This window comes from Sander vitreus, chromosome 4 (assembly GCF_031162955.1).
Source record: "Sander vitreus isolate 19-12246 chromosome 4, sanVit1, whole genome shotgun sequence".
NCBI lineage: Eukaryota > Metazoa > Chordata > Actinopteri > Perciformes > Percidae > Sander > Sander vitreus.
This window is the reverse complement of record NC_135858.1, coordinates 770,001-785,000: the sequence shown is the minus strand read 5'-3', so window position 1 is coordinate 785,000 and position 15,000 is coordinate 770,001. Positions and strand designations below refer to the sequence as shown.

The window sequence follows — 15,000 nt, the reverse complement described above, 5'->3', positions numbered from 1 at the left end:
GCGGCATGTTTGCACCACTTTCCAACCTCCTATATCTCCTGCAAAGCCAAAGGCCTTAATAATAATGTCTACATTTGGCAAAATGTTGATTTAAATGAGGCTATCTGCATGAAAGTAACCAATATTACAAATCTGACCAGACACTTTCTCGGTATATGGCCGTTATTGAAAGTCTACAGACATGCTGAGATCTCATAACCAGCCCTTTGACAAAAGCAGTGAAAGAAAATGTGTTTGTACACTGAGCACTCTTAATGCTCATTTTTCCTGCAAAAAAACTAACTCTCTCGGTCTCTATTCCTACATATCAGAACCCGGCTGAATGCAACTCGTTGTCTGTGGTGGCAGGAGGGGTTAAAACATCATGTGTTGCGTTTTGTTAAAAGTTTAATGAGCGAAATATAAAATATCCATGATGTCAACAGTGATCTCACTCGTGTGCACTTGCAGTGGGTCGGGCGGGGTGAGGCCTTGGGCAGCAGTGCATAGCGGCAGCTTTCAACAATCTGCAGAGTCATGCTTACACAGACAGACAGACAGAAAGGAGGGAGGGAAAAAGCAGCAGAAAAAAGAGAAACGAATGAACCAGAATGAGTGAGAGAAGGAGAGAAGTTGGGAGCGAGATAAAGCGGGTTACATAAGAGCAGTGCAGGGGTTGGCAGCAAGCCCTGAACACCCCCCCCCCACTGGCCCAGTTTCCTTTTGGAAACGACTTGACAGGATAATTAGGCTTCTTTCATTTTTTTTTTGGCAGAAATGTTAAAGTACGGTCGCCAAGAAAAGGTGACTAACGCCTGATTCACAGAACCACAGTCATCAGAGTCAGTGGAGCCTATTGTTTTCTCCGTTTATTCATTATTTCATGGATCCAGGATACTATGCATCCTGATAAAGTTCCCTTGGCCATGCCAATCTCTAGGTATGGTGAAGGGGATGTGATGATGTGGGGGTATGGTGAAGGGGATGTGATGATGTGGGGGTATGGTGAAGGGTATGTGATGATGTGGGGGTATGGTGAAGGGGATGTGATGATGTGGGGGTATGGTGAAGGGTATGTGATGATGTGGGGGGTATGGTGAAGGGTATGTGATGATGGGGGGGTATGGTGAAGGGTATGTGATGATGTGGGGGGTATGGTGAAGGGTATGTGATGATGGGGGGGGGTATGGTGAAGGGTATGTGATGATGTGGGGGGTATGGTGAAGGGTATGTGATGATGGGGGGACCAAGGGAACTTTATCAGGATCATAGCATCCTGCATCCATGAAATAACTGGCCTTTCAAAATAAAAGTCTGCCTGCCTCTATGGGAATATAACATAGGGGTGAACTGACTTTAGTTGCCAGCAGTTTAGACATTAATGGCTGTGTGTTGGGTTATTTTGAGGGGACAGCACATTTACACTGTTATACAAGCTGTACACTTAATACTTCACATTGGAGCAAAGTGTCATTTCTTCAGTGTTTTCCCATTAAAAGATATAATGAAATATTTACTAAAATGTGAAGGGGGTAGTCACTTTTGTGAGATACTGTATGTTCTCAGTAATGCCAACCAGGTTCTTCTTCTCACATGATTCAAAGTCATTTTCAAACCAAAAGGCCATTTTTTGTTTTTGTTTGCCACATCAACGGACAAAAAAAAGCTCCAAAATGAGCCAAATGTTGGCAGTAATAACCTTCGAGTTTATCGGGTGCATCACATAACTTATTACCAACCAACTGTGACAACAATAACAAAGCACTTCTTCCTTCAAACATAACTGTGAACAGACATGTACCAGCTCACAAGAATGTGTTGGCGTGGGTCCATCAGTTTCTGATACAATCGGTAACCAGAATACAAATAGTTTTTCTGTTAAGTCATGCCTGTCTCACACACTCCACGTAACCCTGATCCCAGCTCCGTCTGCCCGGCTATCTCGCTCACAGCAGGGAACAACAATAACGATTGCCCACCCGATGCCCTGGAGCCAAAACAACGTTACATTGGATCGGGGCGGCCGCTAGCTTGGTCTTTGGTGTTTTTTGCCCCCAACGTCTCCTCCTAGGCAGCGTGGCAATGGTTATGTTTAGGGTTAGCTGCCTGATAGGCGACGTTGGAGGCAATAAACACCATCGAGCCTCTAGCTCACCCAGTGAGAGCGTGCGCCCCAGGTTGGCTGAGTCCTTTGCAGCGACGCGGGTTCAAATCCGACCTGCTGCCCTTTGCTGTGTGTCATCCCCCCATCTCTCTCTCTCACTGTCACTATCTAATAAAAAGGGGAAAGCCCCAAAAAATAATCTAAAAATATTAAATAAAATAAGGTTACATTGGACCAGTAAATACAATCAGCCAGTTGCCCGATTGAGCCAGTGATCCAAAAACAAGTGAGCGAGCGGCGTGCGTCTGTTCTACTGTTTAAACTGGACGGGTCCAATAACCTCTGGATGGTTCTACTTGTTGTTAAACTGGACGGGTCCAATAACCTCTGAATGGTTCTACTTGTTGTTAAACTGGACGGGTCCAGTAACCTCTGAATGGTTCTACTTGTTAAACTGGACGGGTCCAATAACCTCTGAATGGTTCTACTTGTTAAACTGGACGGGTCCAATAACCTCTGAATGGTTCTACTTGTTGTTAAACTGGACGGGTCCAATAACCTCTGAATGGTTCTACTTGTTGTTAAACTGGACGGGTCCAGTAACCTCTGAATGGTTCTACTTCTTGTTAAACTGGACGGGTCCAATAACCTCTGAATGGTTCTACTTGTTGTTAAACTGGACGGGTCCAATAACCTCTGAATGGTTCTACCTGTTGTTAAACTGGGACGGGTCCAATAACCTCTGAATGGTTCTACCGGTTGTTAAACTGGGACGGGTCCAATAACCTCTGAATGGTTCTACTTGTTGTTAAACTGGGACGGGTCCAATAACCTCTGAATAGTTCTACTTGTTAAACTGGACGGGTCCAATAACCTCTGAATGGTTCTACTTGTTAAACTGGACGGGTCCAATAACCTCTGAATGGTTCTACTTGTTAAACTGGACGGGTCCAATAACCTCTGAATGGTTCTACTTGTTGTTAAACTGGACGGGTCCAATAACCTCTGAATGGTTCTGCTTCTTGTAGACGTTTCTAGAAATAAGTCATTCAGCATGAAAGAGCATTAAAAAAAAAAGAAATGACGGGAAAAGCTTAGTCAGCGATGAGCAGAGTGTAATGTTAGTCAGTGTTAATGTTAACAAATTGTGGACAATTTGGCAATAATTCACACTGGAAGAACCCACCAGTGAAATGGGGATGTGTACAGAAAGCTTCGGTTTCGAGGGGTGGCACTAGGGTTTCCAACTTCCGTCTGGCTAATCTCATAGCCAGACGGCTAATGAGATTTTAATTATCTGCAAACTGAACAAGAAAACGTCCGTTGGAATCTGTGGAGGCAGCCGAAGTCCAGTTAGAAACCTAATAAACTGGCGTGTATATATATATATATATATATATATATATATATATATATATATATATATATATATATATATATATATATATATATATATATATAGATAACTAATCATCAGTAATGTGGATATAATGACTAAGTGGGTAAAGGCAAATAATAGAACAGTTACAACAGTCATATATATATATATATATATATATATATATATATATATAACTAATCATCAGTAATGTGGATATTATGACTAAGTGGGTAAAGGCAAATAATAGAACAGTTACAACAGTCATATATATATATATATATATATATATATATATATATATATATATATATATATATATATATATATATATATATATATAGATAGATAACTAATCATCAGTAATGTGGATATAATGACTAAGTGGGTAAAGGCAAATAATAGAACAGTTACAACAGTCATATATATATATATATATATATATATATATATATATATATATATATATATATATATATATATATATATATATATATAGATAACTAATCATCAGTAATGTGGATATAATGACTAAGTGGGTAAAGGCAAATAATAGAACAGTTACAACAGTCTGGTAAGTTCAGAAAATGACACGTTACCTGTAATGCTGCCTTTACAGCCAGGAAAAGATACTTATGCCATATTACCATATTACGATATCCAAAATCTAAGATGATATCTAGTCTCCTATCACGATATCGATATAATACTGATATAATATTGATATATTTACCCAGCTCTAGTTTCCAGCCAAACGGAGCGAAAGCAGAAAATGCAGAAATAAATGTCAGACTGACGTGTGATGTTCCTTCTTCTTAGAAAACAATCAGTTTTTAGAAATGTCTCATGATATATTTTCTCTAGAAGTGATAAAGATAAAGAAGGAGAAAAACTTGTCGCAATACTCAATCCAGGGTACAAGTGGCCGAGATGGGTTTCCTCAGGAGGGTAGCTGGCGTCTCCCTTAGAGATAGGGTGAGAAGCTCAGTTATCCGTGAGGAGCTCGGAGTAGAGCCGCTGCTCCTTCACGTCGAAAGGAGCCAGTTGAGGTGGTTTGGGCATCTGGTAAGGATGCCCCCTGGGCGCCTCCCTAGGGGGAGACCCAGGACTAGGTGGAGGCACGTCCAGCTGGGAGGAGGCCTCGGGGAAGACCCAGGACTAGGTGGAGGGACGTCCAGCTGGGAGGAGGCCTCGGGGAAGACCCAGGACGAGGTGGAGGGACGTCCAGCTGGGAGGAGGCCTCGGGGAAGACCCAGGACGAGGTGGAGGGACGTCCAGCTGGGAGGAGGCCTCGGGGAAGACCCAGGACTAGGTGGAGGGGACGTCCAGCTGGGAGGAGGCCTCGGGGAGACCCAGGACTAGGTGGAGGGACGTCCCAGCTGGGAGGAGGCCTCGGGGAAGACCCAGGACTAGGTGGAGGGACGTCCCAGCTGGGAGGAGGCCTCGGGGGAAGACCCAGGACTAGGTGGAGGGACGTCCCAGCTGGGAGGAGGCCTCGGGGAGACCCAGGACTAGGTGGAGGCACGTCCAGCTGGGAGGAGGCCTCGGGGAAGACCCAGGACTAGGTGGAGGGACGTCCAGCTGGGAGGAGGCCTCGGGGAAGACCCAGGACGAGGTGGAGGGACGTCCAGCTGGGAGGAGGCCTCGGGGAAGACCCAGGACTAGGTGGAGGGACGTCCAGCTGGGAGGAGGCCTCGGGGAGACCCAGGACTAGGTGGAGGGACGTCCAGCTGGGAGGAGGTCTCGGGGGAAGACCCAGGACTAGGGTGGAGGGACGTCCAGCTGGGAGGAGGCCTCGGGGAGACCCAGGACTAGGTGGAGGGACGTCCAGCTGGGAGGAGGCCTCGGGGAAGACCCAGGACTAGGTGGAGGGACGTCCAGCTGGGAGGAGGCCTCGGGGAAGACCCAGGACTAGGTGGAGGAATTATATATCTAACCTGGCCTGGGAACGCCTCGGGATCCCCCAGTCGGAGCTGGTTAATGTGGCTCGGGAAAGGGAAGTTTGGGGTCCCCTGCTGGAGCTGCTACCCCCGCAACCCGACCCCGGATAAGCGGATGAACATGGATGGATGGAATACTCAATACTTAATACAATTGCAATAAATGAAAGTCGCAATACAAATCCTACGTATCGTGATTGATTGACGGATGGTCAAACACTCAATATATTAGGTCTACGAATGAAAAGCTGCAAGTTGACGGGCTACACATTCAATTATACTTTTTTTGATCAATCAAAAATGAAAAATCCACAAATCCACTGGTACCCGATTCTCACGTGAGGATTTCCCACTTTTATAGGATTGTAAACTGACGATTTGGGGGTTTTGGACTGTTAAATATAGCCTAAACACACACACACACACACACTTTGATTTTACTTTTCAGTCTTCTGGCCTGTAAAAAATACCTTCAAATAAAAAGATCTGAGGTGTAAAATGACACTGAGCTTCTCACAACTCACACTAATGGCGCTTTTCCATTACGTGGTACCTGCTCGACTCACCTCGACTCTACTCTACTCTACTCGCCTTTTTTGGTTTTCCATTACGAAAAAAAGTACCTGGTACCTGCTAACAGGTACTTCTTTTAGTACCACCTCAGTCGAGGTTCCCAGTGAGCTGAGCCGATACCAAAAGGTGACGTGAAAGTGACAGACGGGGGTGTCCTGAACAAACCCGCTATTTCAGAGCTTTCGCCGTAGCCACGTACACACACACATGGCCGCCTCGACACGCAGTGTGTCGAGGCGAGTAGAGGCGAGTCGAGCAGGTACCATGTAATGGAAAAACGCCATATGAACCCCCCAGACCTCTCAGGTGGTCTGGGACAGGTCTGCTACACTATGACCCACCCAGACCTCTCAGGTGGTCTGGGACAGGTCTGCTACACTATGACCCACCCAGACCTCTCAGGTGGTCTGGGACAGGTCTGCTACACTATGACCCACCCAGACCTCTCAGGTGATCTGGGACAGGTCTGCTACACTATGAACCCCACAGACCTCTCAGGTCGTCTGGGACAGGTCTGCTACACTATGAACCACCCAGACCTCTCAGGTGGTCTGGGACAGGTCTGCTACACTATGACCCACCCAGACCTCTCAGGTGGTCTGGGACAGGTCTGCTACACTATGACCCACCCAGACCTCTCGAGGCGAGTCGAGCAGGTACCATGTAATGGAAAAACGCTTTAAGTGAGTCGACCATAAAGTACCAAGAGGATGCATGTAGATATTTCTTCATTTTTAAGCAGAAAGGTTGGGAACCAAGTAATATAAAGTCATTTCTATTGTAGCACTCGGGAAAGGCAAGTGAATGAGTCACATTTACAAGTCTAAAAGGTAGTTTATGTAACAGCATTGTATGCATTAATCATTATAATCAAATAATATACATTATTTTGAAATGGGCCATACTGCAAAAGGTCAGTCTACTTCTAATACTTTTCTACTTTTACATAAGTAACATTTTTTTTAAATGCAGGCTCAGCCCCTAATGAGAATGTGACACGGAGACAGTGCCTTGCAAAACCCCCCCGCCTGCTAAATCAGTAATTTCATTAGCCGATAATCTCTGAGCTACTGACCAACGACATCAGCTAATGTTTTTTTGACGCTATGATGGGACAACAGCTGACACTTCCGAAGTCTCAGTGATAACGACCACTGTGACACAATGTTCTAACTATCAGCAGTTTTAGTTGCTCACGTTTCAATGTGGGTTCCAGATTATCTAATCTAATCCCCTGGTGGTCTAGTGGTTAGGATTCAGCGCTCTCACCGCCGCGGTCGCTTTGGGGGCGGCAGTAGCTCAGCCTGTAGGAAGTTGGGTTGGGGACCGGAGTCCCCAGACGGACCAAAGTATGGTGGTGGACTGGTAGCTGGAGAGAGGCACTGCCAAGGTGCTCTTGAGCAAGGCACCGAACCCCCAACTGCTCGGGCTGCCTTTCCATGGGCAGCCCCCCCACTCTGACACCTCTCCATTAGTGCATGTAGAGGTACTGAGCATGTGTGTGTTATTCAGGCCTGTGTGTAATGTGTAATAACAGAGTGAAAACATTGTAATGTCCCCTTGCTTAATAAAGTATACATTATTATTATTATTATTATTATTATTATCTGCACCATGAAATTACCAACTTCTTCTCTGGGGAGTCTGGCACAACCTCCTCTGATTGGCCAACACTATGTTAAGCCTTTCCATGACGGGGTTACTACTGCTGTACACAGAGAACATACTACTACTGTACACAGAGAACATACTACTACTGCTGTACACAGAGAACATACTACTACTACTGCTGTACACAGAGAACATACTACTACTACTGCTGTACACAGGGAACAACATACTACTACTACTGCTGCTGTATACAGGGAACATACTACTACTACTGCTGTACACAGAGAACATACTACTACTACTGCTGCTGTACACAGAGAACATACTACTACTGCTGTACACAGAGAACAACTACTACTACTACTACTACTACTGCTGTACACAGGGAACAACATACTACTACTACTGCTGCTGTATACAGGGAACATATTCCTATTACTGCTGTACACAGGGAACCTACTACTGCGACTACGACTACTACTACTACTACTACTGCTGTACACAGAGAACATACTACTACTACTGCTGTACACAGGGAACATACTACTGCTACTACGACTACTGCTGTACACAGGGAACATACTACTACTGCTGTACACAGGGAACATACTACTACTACTGATGTACACAGGGAACATACTACTACTGATGTACACAGGGAACATACTACTACTGCTGTACACAGGGAACATACTACTACTGCTGTACACAGGGAACATACTACTACTACTGTATACAGGGAACATACTACTACTACTGTATACAGGGAACATACTAGTACTACTGCTGTACACAGGGAACATACTAGTACTACTACTGGGTTACAGGTGCATAGCATTGGCGACAGACACACAGGATATTAAACCTGTTTCAAGCTCTTTCAACCTGTAATTGTTTGTCAAGCACCAATATTTATAAAAAAAAAAAAATAAGTATAGTATAATAGTTTATTATTATCATTTTTAGGGGGGCTGAGATGAAATTTAGGAGGGCTTGTGCCCCCTTAAAAAGGGTCTAAAATCGCCAATGTGCAGGACTTTTACTTGTAACAGAGTATTTCTAAACTGTGGTATTACTTTTACTTAAGTGAAAGATCTGAGTACTTCCTCCACCACTGGTGGTTGCATGAATGAGCACATATTTGTGAAAGAACAATGTGGGTTTTTGCTAAGAATCAACTAAAAAAAATGACACAATGTAGGTTTAAAGTACCAAAAGTAAAAGTACTCATGGGTTTCTTTGAGTAAGAGATATATATAGATCGATAGATAGACAGACAGATATAGATAGATAGACAGATAGTAATAGATAGACAGACAGATATAGCTAGACAGACAGATATAGATAGATAGAGAGACAGTAATAGACAGACGATATAGATAGATAGATAGATAGATAGATAGATAGATAGATATATATAGATAGATAGACAGACAGATATAGATAGACAGACAGATAGATATAGATATATAGATAGACAGACAGACAGATATAAGTTAAATAAGTCACCTCATTGTGTTTATTTATCTTGATTTCTTTTTATATTTTGGTCTAACTTATTTTTAACAATGACTTTTTAGGCATTGCACACTGAAATGACAGCTTATCTTTTTCACAGTTGCAGTGTATTTATGAACGACATCAAATGACAGTTAAGAAGGGACCAGGCTGTGTTTGGGGTTTTAAGCCCCCAACGTCGTCTTCCAGGCAGCGCTGCATGGAAGACACTAGGATTAGATAATGGTTATAGTTAGGGTTAAGGTTAGTGAGCCAGTATGTGACTGATATGAAACCATATCATATATATGTCTGTCTGTCTGTCTGTCTGTCCGTCTGTCTGTCCGTCTGTCTGTGTGTCCGTCTGTCTGTCTGTCCAGACCAGCCGCCCACCCTCCGGTGAACTGCATGACTCATATCACGACTGCTATCACGTCAGTGTGAGCTGACCGGACAGACCTGCACTCACCGCGCACACTCACACTCACATAACGCACATGTATAAATAATGCGCAATAACACGCCTCCGGCCATGCGTAACAGTTAGCACACTCCGCTTCATATGAATTCAAGATGAAGGTTACTCACAGATATTTCCTGGTGGTGGTGCAGCTCTCTGCGTCCTCCTCCAGCTATTAGAAGAAGAATAGGAATAAATGAGAGGCTTTTCTTTTCGTCCTCTCAGTCACTCATTTCTCAGCTTTGTTCCACGCTCGTTATTCGGTTTCTTTCCGTACATGTGCAACGAGAAGCTCCAGCTGCCGCTCAGACTCAGAGCCGCACATTCACAGATTATATACCGCTACCAGACACAACCCGGCCCGCCGACCAATCAGCAGCGAGCTTCGCTATCGGTACTTCACCCCTTCCCTCCCCCACCCGCGGTGTCGTCACAAGGACAAGAGGATGACGGGAATCACGGAAGTACTAGCCGAGAGCGCCTGTTAGGTAACAGCAGAGCCGGTCTACGGAGAGACTTATTAGAAATTATTTGGTAACAGAGATCCGGAGGTGGATGAAGTACTCTGATATAACACTGCAGTGTAGAAATACTATAAAGTATTTGCTTCAAAAATATATATATTAAGGTACTGTGCAAATATAACAGGTATAAACAGTCATTTGTTCCTCTCAGTCAAGCTCATTAACCCTTGTGTTGTCTTTGGTTTCTAAATGTCTCTATCAGAAATATGGATTTCTTTTAAACTTCCTAATATGAATTAACAGTACAACAAAAGATCAGATCTCTAATTCCATTGAATTTGGGGTGTTTTGTTAAACTGTTTAGCATTTGATAAAGAAATGGAAACGTATCCTCGCTGAACGTTGACATACACCAGTCTGGGATTATCCTTCCTTTAATATGAGTCTATATAATTCATAATTTCTGCTTTTTTAAGTCAAGGATTAGGTATTATTTCCGATAAATGAGGTTTATTGAGTGTTAAACTGGTAATAGGTTGGTGTTAGTGGTGTTCATACATGGTAGTGTAAAGAAGTGGCAGCAAAACGGAGCGCCAAAAGTGTCGAAAAAAGGGACAAAAACGTCAGAAAAAGTGCCGATTTTTGGTGTTTTGGCCCGAGAGGACGACAAGTGCATGGTCCAATGGAGGAGAACATGAGCAGCGATGAATGTATGACTATGAATTCATTAATATATATCTGTGACTGAATGTATGTATGGATATGAATGGAGGAATGAATGCTGAATGTATGGATATTTATGACTGAATGCATGGATGTTTATGGAAGTAGGAACGAGTGTTTGTAAGGCATATATGGAAGGATGGCTTTTTATAGAATGTATAAATATATATATATATATATATATATATATATATATATATATATATATATCCATCCATCCATCTTCGTCCGATAATATATATATATATATATATATATATATCCATCCATCCATCTTTCGTCCGATAATATATATATATATATATATATATATATATATATATATCCATCCATCCATCTTCGTCCGATAATATATATATATATATATATATATATATATATCCATCCATCCATCTTCGTCCGATAATATATATATATATATATATATATATATATATATATATATATATATATATATATCCATCCATCCATCTTCATCCGATAATATATATATATATATATATATATATATATATATCCATCCATCCATCTTCGTCCGATAATATATATATATATATATATATATATATATATATATATATATATATATATATATATATATTATCCGATACCGGATAAGCGGATGAAGATGGATGGATGATATATATATATATATATATATATATATATATATATATATATATATATATATAAATAATGTATAATATAAGAATAATGTATAGGCTATTAATTAATTGTATTAGGCTATAATTATTGATGTATTGATCTGTCAATTACTTAAATGTTGCAGCTGGTAAACTCAATATCTTTATCTCTAATAATGCATAAGAATGTATTTATTACGTTTTGTCTTAATAATCTGAATCTGCAAAGTAACTAAAGTTATCTGTTGTTACTGTCCATTCCCAAAATAAGAATGTATGCTACACTGCAGTTAGGAGCAGTTAGTACAGAAGCAGTGACGGTGAGTCTGTCGCTGCAGACTACGTTAGTGGCCTGACGTATGTGTGTTGCTGTGTGTGTCGATCTCTTATGGCGTTTTTCCGTCACATGGTACCTGCTCGCCTCTGCTCTCCTTTTTTAGGTTTTCCGTTCTGATAAAAAAGTCCCTGGTACCTGCTAACAGGTACTTTATGTAGTACCACCTCCGTGGGGGTTCCCAGAGAGCTGAGGCGATACCAAAAGGTGACGTGAAAACCTGCAGACTCCTGATTGGTCGGAGAGAATGGTCACTAATCACTGTCATCATTGCTATAGCGACAGACGGGGGGGTCCTGAAGAAACACGCCATTTTTAAATAGTTTAGCCAGCGGTGGTTTTGTTGCTGCCTCCAGAAACTAAATGTCTGTGTGTGTACACATGGATGTTTCCCATGAACATAAATATATTCTGATCTGATTACAGCAAAGACAACGTCAGCTGTATTGACGGCTAAATAGGCTCCAGAATATTTCCTTCCGGATTTTTTAAATGACATATATATCTGTATTTATGTCAAAACCTCGAGACTTTCAAACATCAACATGTCATTTATTAAATGTATTTGTGTCCAAATGACATATATAAACATGTTTTCCTATTCTATGTTGTCTGGAAACGCTTCCAACACGCTTGTCTGTCGCGTGAAAAATAAGCGTCGGTTCTATTTCTAGCATGCATGCGTTTTCTGAAACGTGCGTGTTACGCAGGCAGTGTGCACGCTCTAACCTGTTACCCTGGGAGCCCAAATAAAAACAGACACGCCGCACAGGCAGTGTGAAGCCGGCCTAAATCACGCTTAAGGCTAGCAGCCCAAGAGATCAGCTGCAGTCACGGTATCTACATTTTGCTTTGGTCCGAATCAGTTGGTGAGTTTGTAAACTTGGAGTGATCTCCCGTTGGTTCAGTTTGGTTTCACACCTGGAAAAATACCAAGCATACCAAAATGTGCTCATTTTATTTAAACAATCAGACATTGTTTTCGCGAGTGACGTGACTACGTCTGCTCTGGTCACCGAGACTTCGCTCTGCTCTGCCGGCGTCTGTCTCCAACTTTAGCGGCGGCTGATTTGACCACGGAGATACGAGTGACGGACGGCGAGCTTGACCGCTGTGTATTTCTGAGAGAAACACTGCAAACTGCTACAGTTTGACTGTTAACACACCTGACTACAGGAGACATCAGCTCAGACTGCTGAACACACCTGACTACAGGAGACATCAGCTCAGACCGCTGAACACACCTGACTACAGGAGACATCAGCTCAGACCGCTGAACACACCTGACTACAGGAGACATCAGCTCAGACCGCTGAACACACCTGACTACAGGAGACATCAGCTCAGACCGCTGAACACACCTGACTACAGGAGACATCAGCTCAGACCGCTGAACACACCTGACTACAGGAGACATCAGCTCAGACCGCTGAACACACCTGACTACAGGAGACATCAGCTCAGACCGCTGGACACACCTGACTACAGGAGACATCAGCTCAGACCGCTGAACACACCTGACTACAGGAGACATCAGAGACAACAAACTCTATCGAGCTTCAACCGAACTAAATGAGGCAGGTGTGAAAGCCCCACTGGGAGAGCTACAGTCAGGGACTTAATGATGCATTCAGGTGCACCTCGTAAATTCTGCAATCCATACTCAAATGACCATGAAGGCCGTTTAAAGCAGGACATTTTCAGGTCAGAGGCTGTCAGTGGTTTCCCAACACTCATTTTAAGACCAGAGGGTATCGTAGCTTCCCGGCCCCAGCAAGTTTGAAGAAGGAAACATGGAGGACCACACGTATTCAAAAGTCTTCTTCTTCGCCCAGTAAAAGAAAAAGGATATAGAAAAGAGCAAGAGACCGGCTTCTTGAAGCGTGAAGGCTACCGTAGCTGTAATACGTACTTTGAACTGCGTGGCGCGAGAGAGTTGATTGATATATGATCTCAACGCTAGACGGGAGACATTCCCACACGCTGGACCTTTAAGCGCCTGAAATGTTTCATGGAGGCATCTGAAACTAAAAAAAATACCTACAGGAATTGCTTCAGGTTTCAAATAAACTGCTCCAAACAGCTTTTGGTGTGAAAGCAAAACGCTGTGAATCTAAAGATGCCTTTTGGGAAACCCAACGCCGGCCAGTGAGTCACAGCGTAATCCCGTCCAGGAAGCTTTCCTTTGTCTGGTTTTGCCAACGTCACTGGGATCTGCATTCAGCAGCAAAGATCACAGGCAGAGGATGAAGAGCTCACAGCCAGACAAAAGAGCCTGTGAAGGGTTAAAAGTACACAAAGCATTCCTCCTCTGTCTTTTTTTCCAGGAACAGAGAGAACATTTGAACAAGACAGAGACACAGGGAGGTACAGTGGTGGTCAGACACTGAACGGGGTTTTAAACTTCACACAGCCCAAAGAAAACAGCGACGAATGAGATGTGCCACGTAAGACATTTTAACGTGGCTCTCTAGCTGCTCATGACGGGAACACACTGCAAGATGCCAGATGTAGTTCAAGAGACATCACTAAACATAACCTTTAAATTATTACTTCCCGGGAGTACACTGTAGCACTCACTCCCCATCGAGCCAGTAACGAAGGGAATGATCATGTTTGTATCATTATTCTCATTTTCATTTACTTAATATTACAATGATTATAGTGTGACTTTTGCAAGGATCTGTAGCAAACAAAGATGTTTTTCTTTAGTCTGTAGGATAGTTAGTATGCCGAGACGTCTCTGCAGCTCCACAATACTTCATTCAGAATGTTTAGACACATATTTAGCCTTTTACAAATACTGCGCCCCCCCCTGGGATTTGGATAATGCACTAGTCCATATTGTGATTAATTGTGCAGCCCTAGTATCTACCGACATTAAGTCACACAACATTAAACACACAACTGCACAACTATTACAGAGAAGCATGCAGTTGTTGCCAATAAAAATCTTATTTTAAAGGCTCCCTCCAACAATGCTTATACAGATATGTATAAAAAAGAAAAGCAAATCATGAATATATATATATATATATATATAATATATAGCGCTTTTCAAAGTCCTCGAAGACGTTTGAAGAGTTCAAGAGAGTGGGGGCGGCGACTGAAAACGCTATGTCGTCCCCCGGGTTTGGCGCTTGGCAAGGGAGTAAGTCTCTCTCCACAACGCGTAGCTCCTATGGCGCCATTTTGATGCTACCAAGCCATCACCTCCCGTTAGCATCCCGTTAGCATCCCATCGACTGCCATTCATTTTGACGTCACTTTGACAGAGAATACCTTTTTATAAC

General features: G+C 42.9%; 1 protein-coding gene across 2 annotated transcripts in view; it reads right to left on the bottom strand.

The window, feature by feature from the left end:
* osgn1 (oxidative stress induced growth inhibitor 1) overlaps positions 1 to 9,903 on the bottom strand; it is a 27,865-nt gene extending 17,962 nt beyond the window's left edge. Inside the window, exon 1 of one of the 2 annotated variants that reach the window (XM_078247639.1) lies at positions 9,671 to 9,903. The gene's annotated coding sequence lies outside the window, so the exon portion shown is untranslated. The remainder of the gene's footprint in view (positions 1 to 9,670) is intronic. The other variant, XM_078247640.1, reaches the window with a different exon arrangement.
* Positions 9,904 to 15,000: the final 5,097 nt, after the last annotated feature.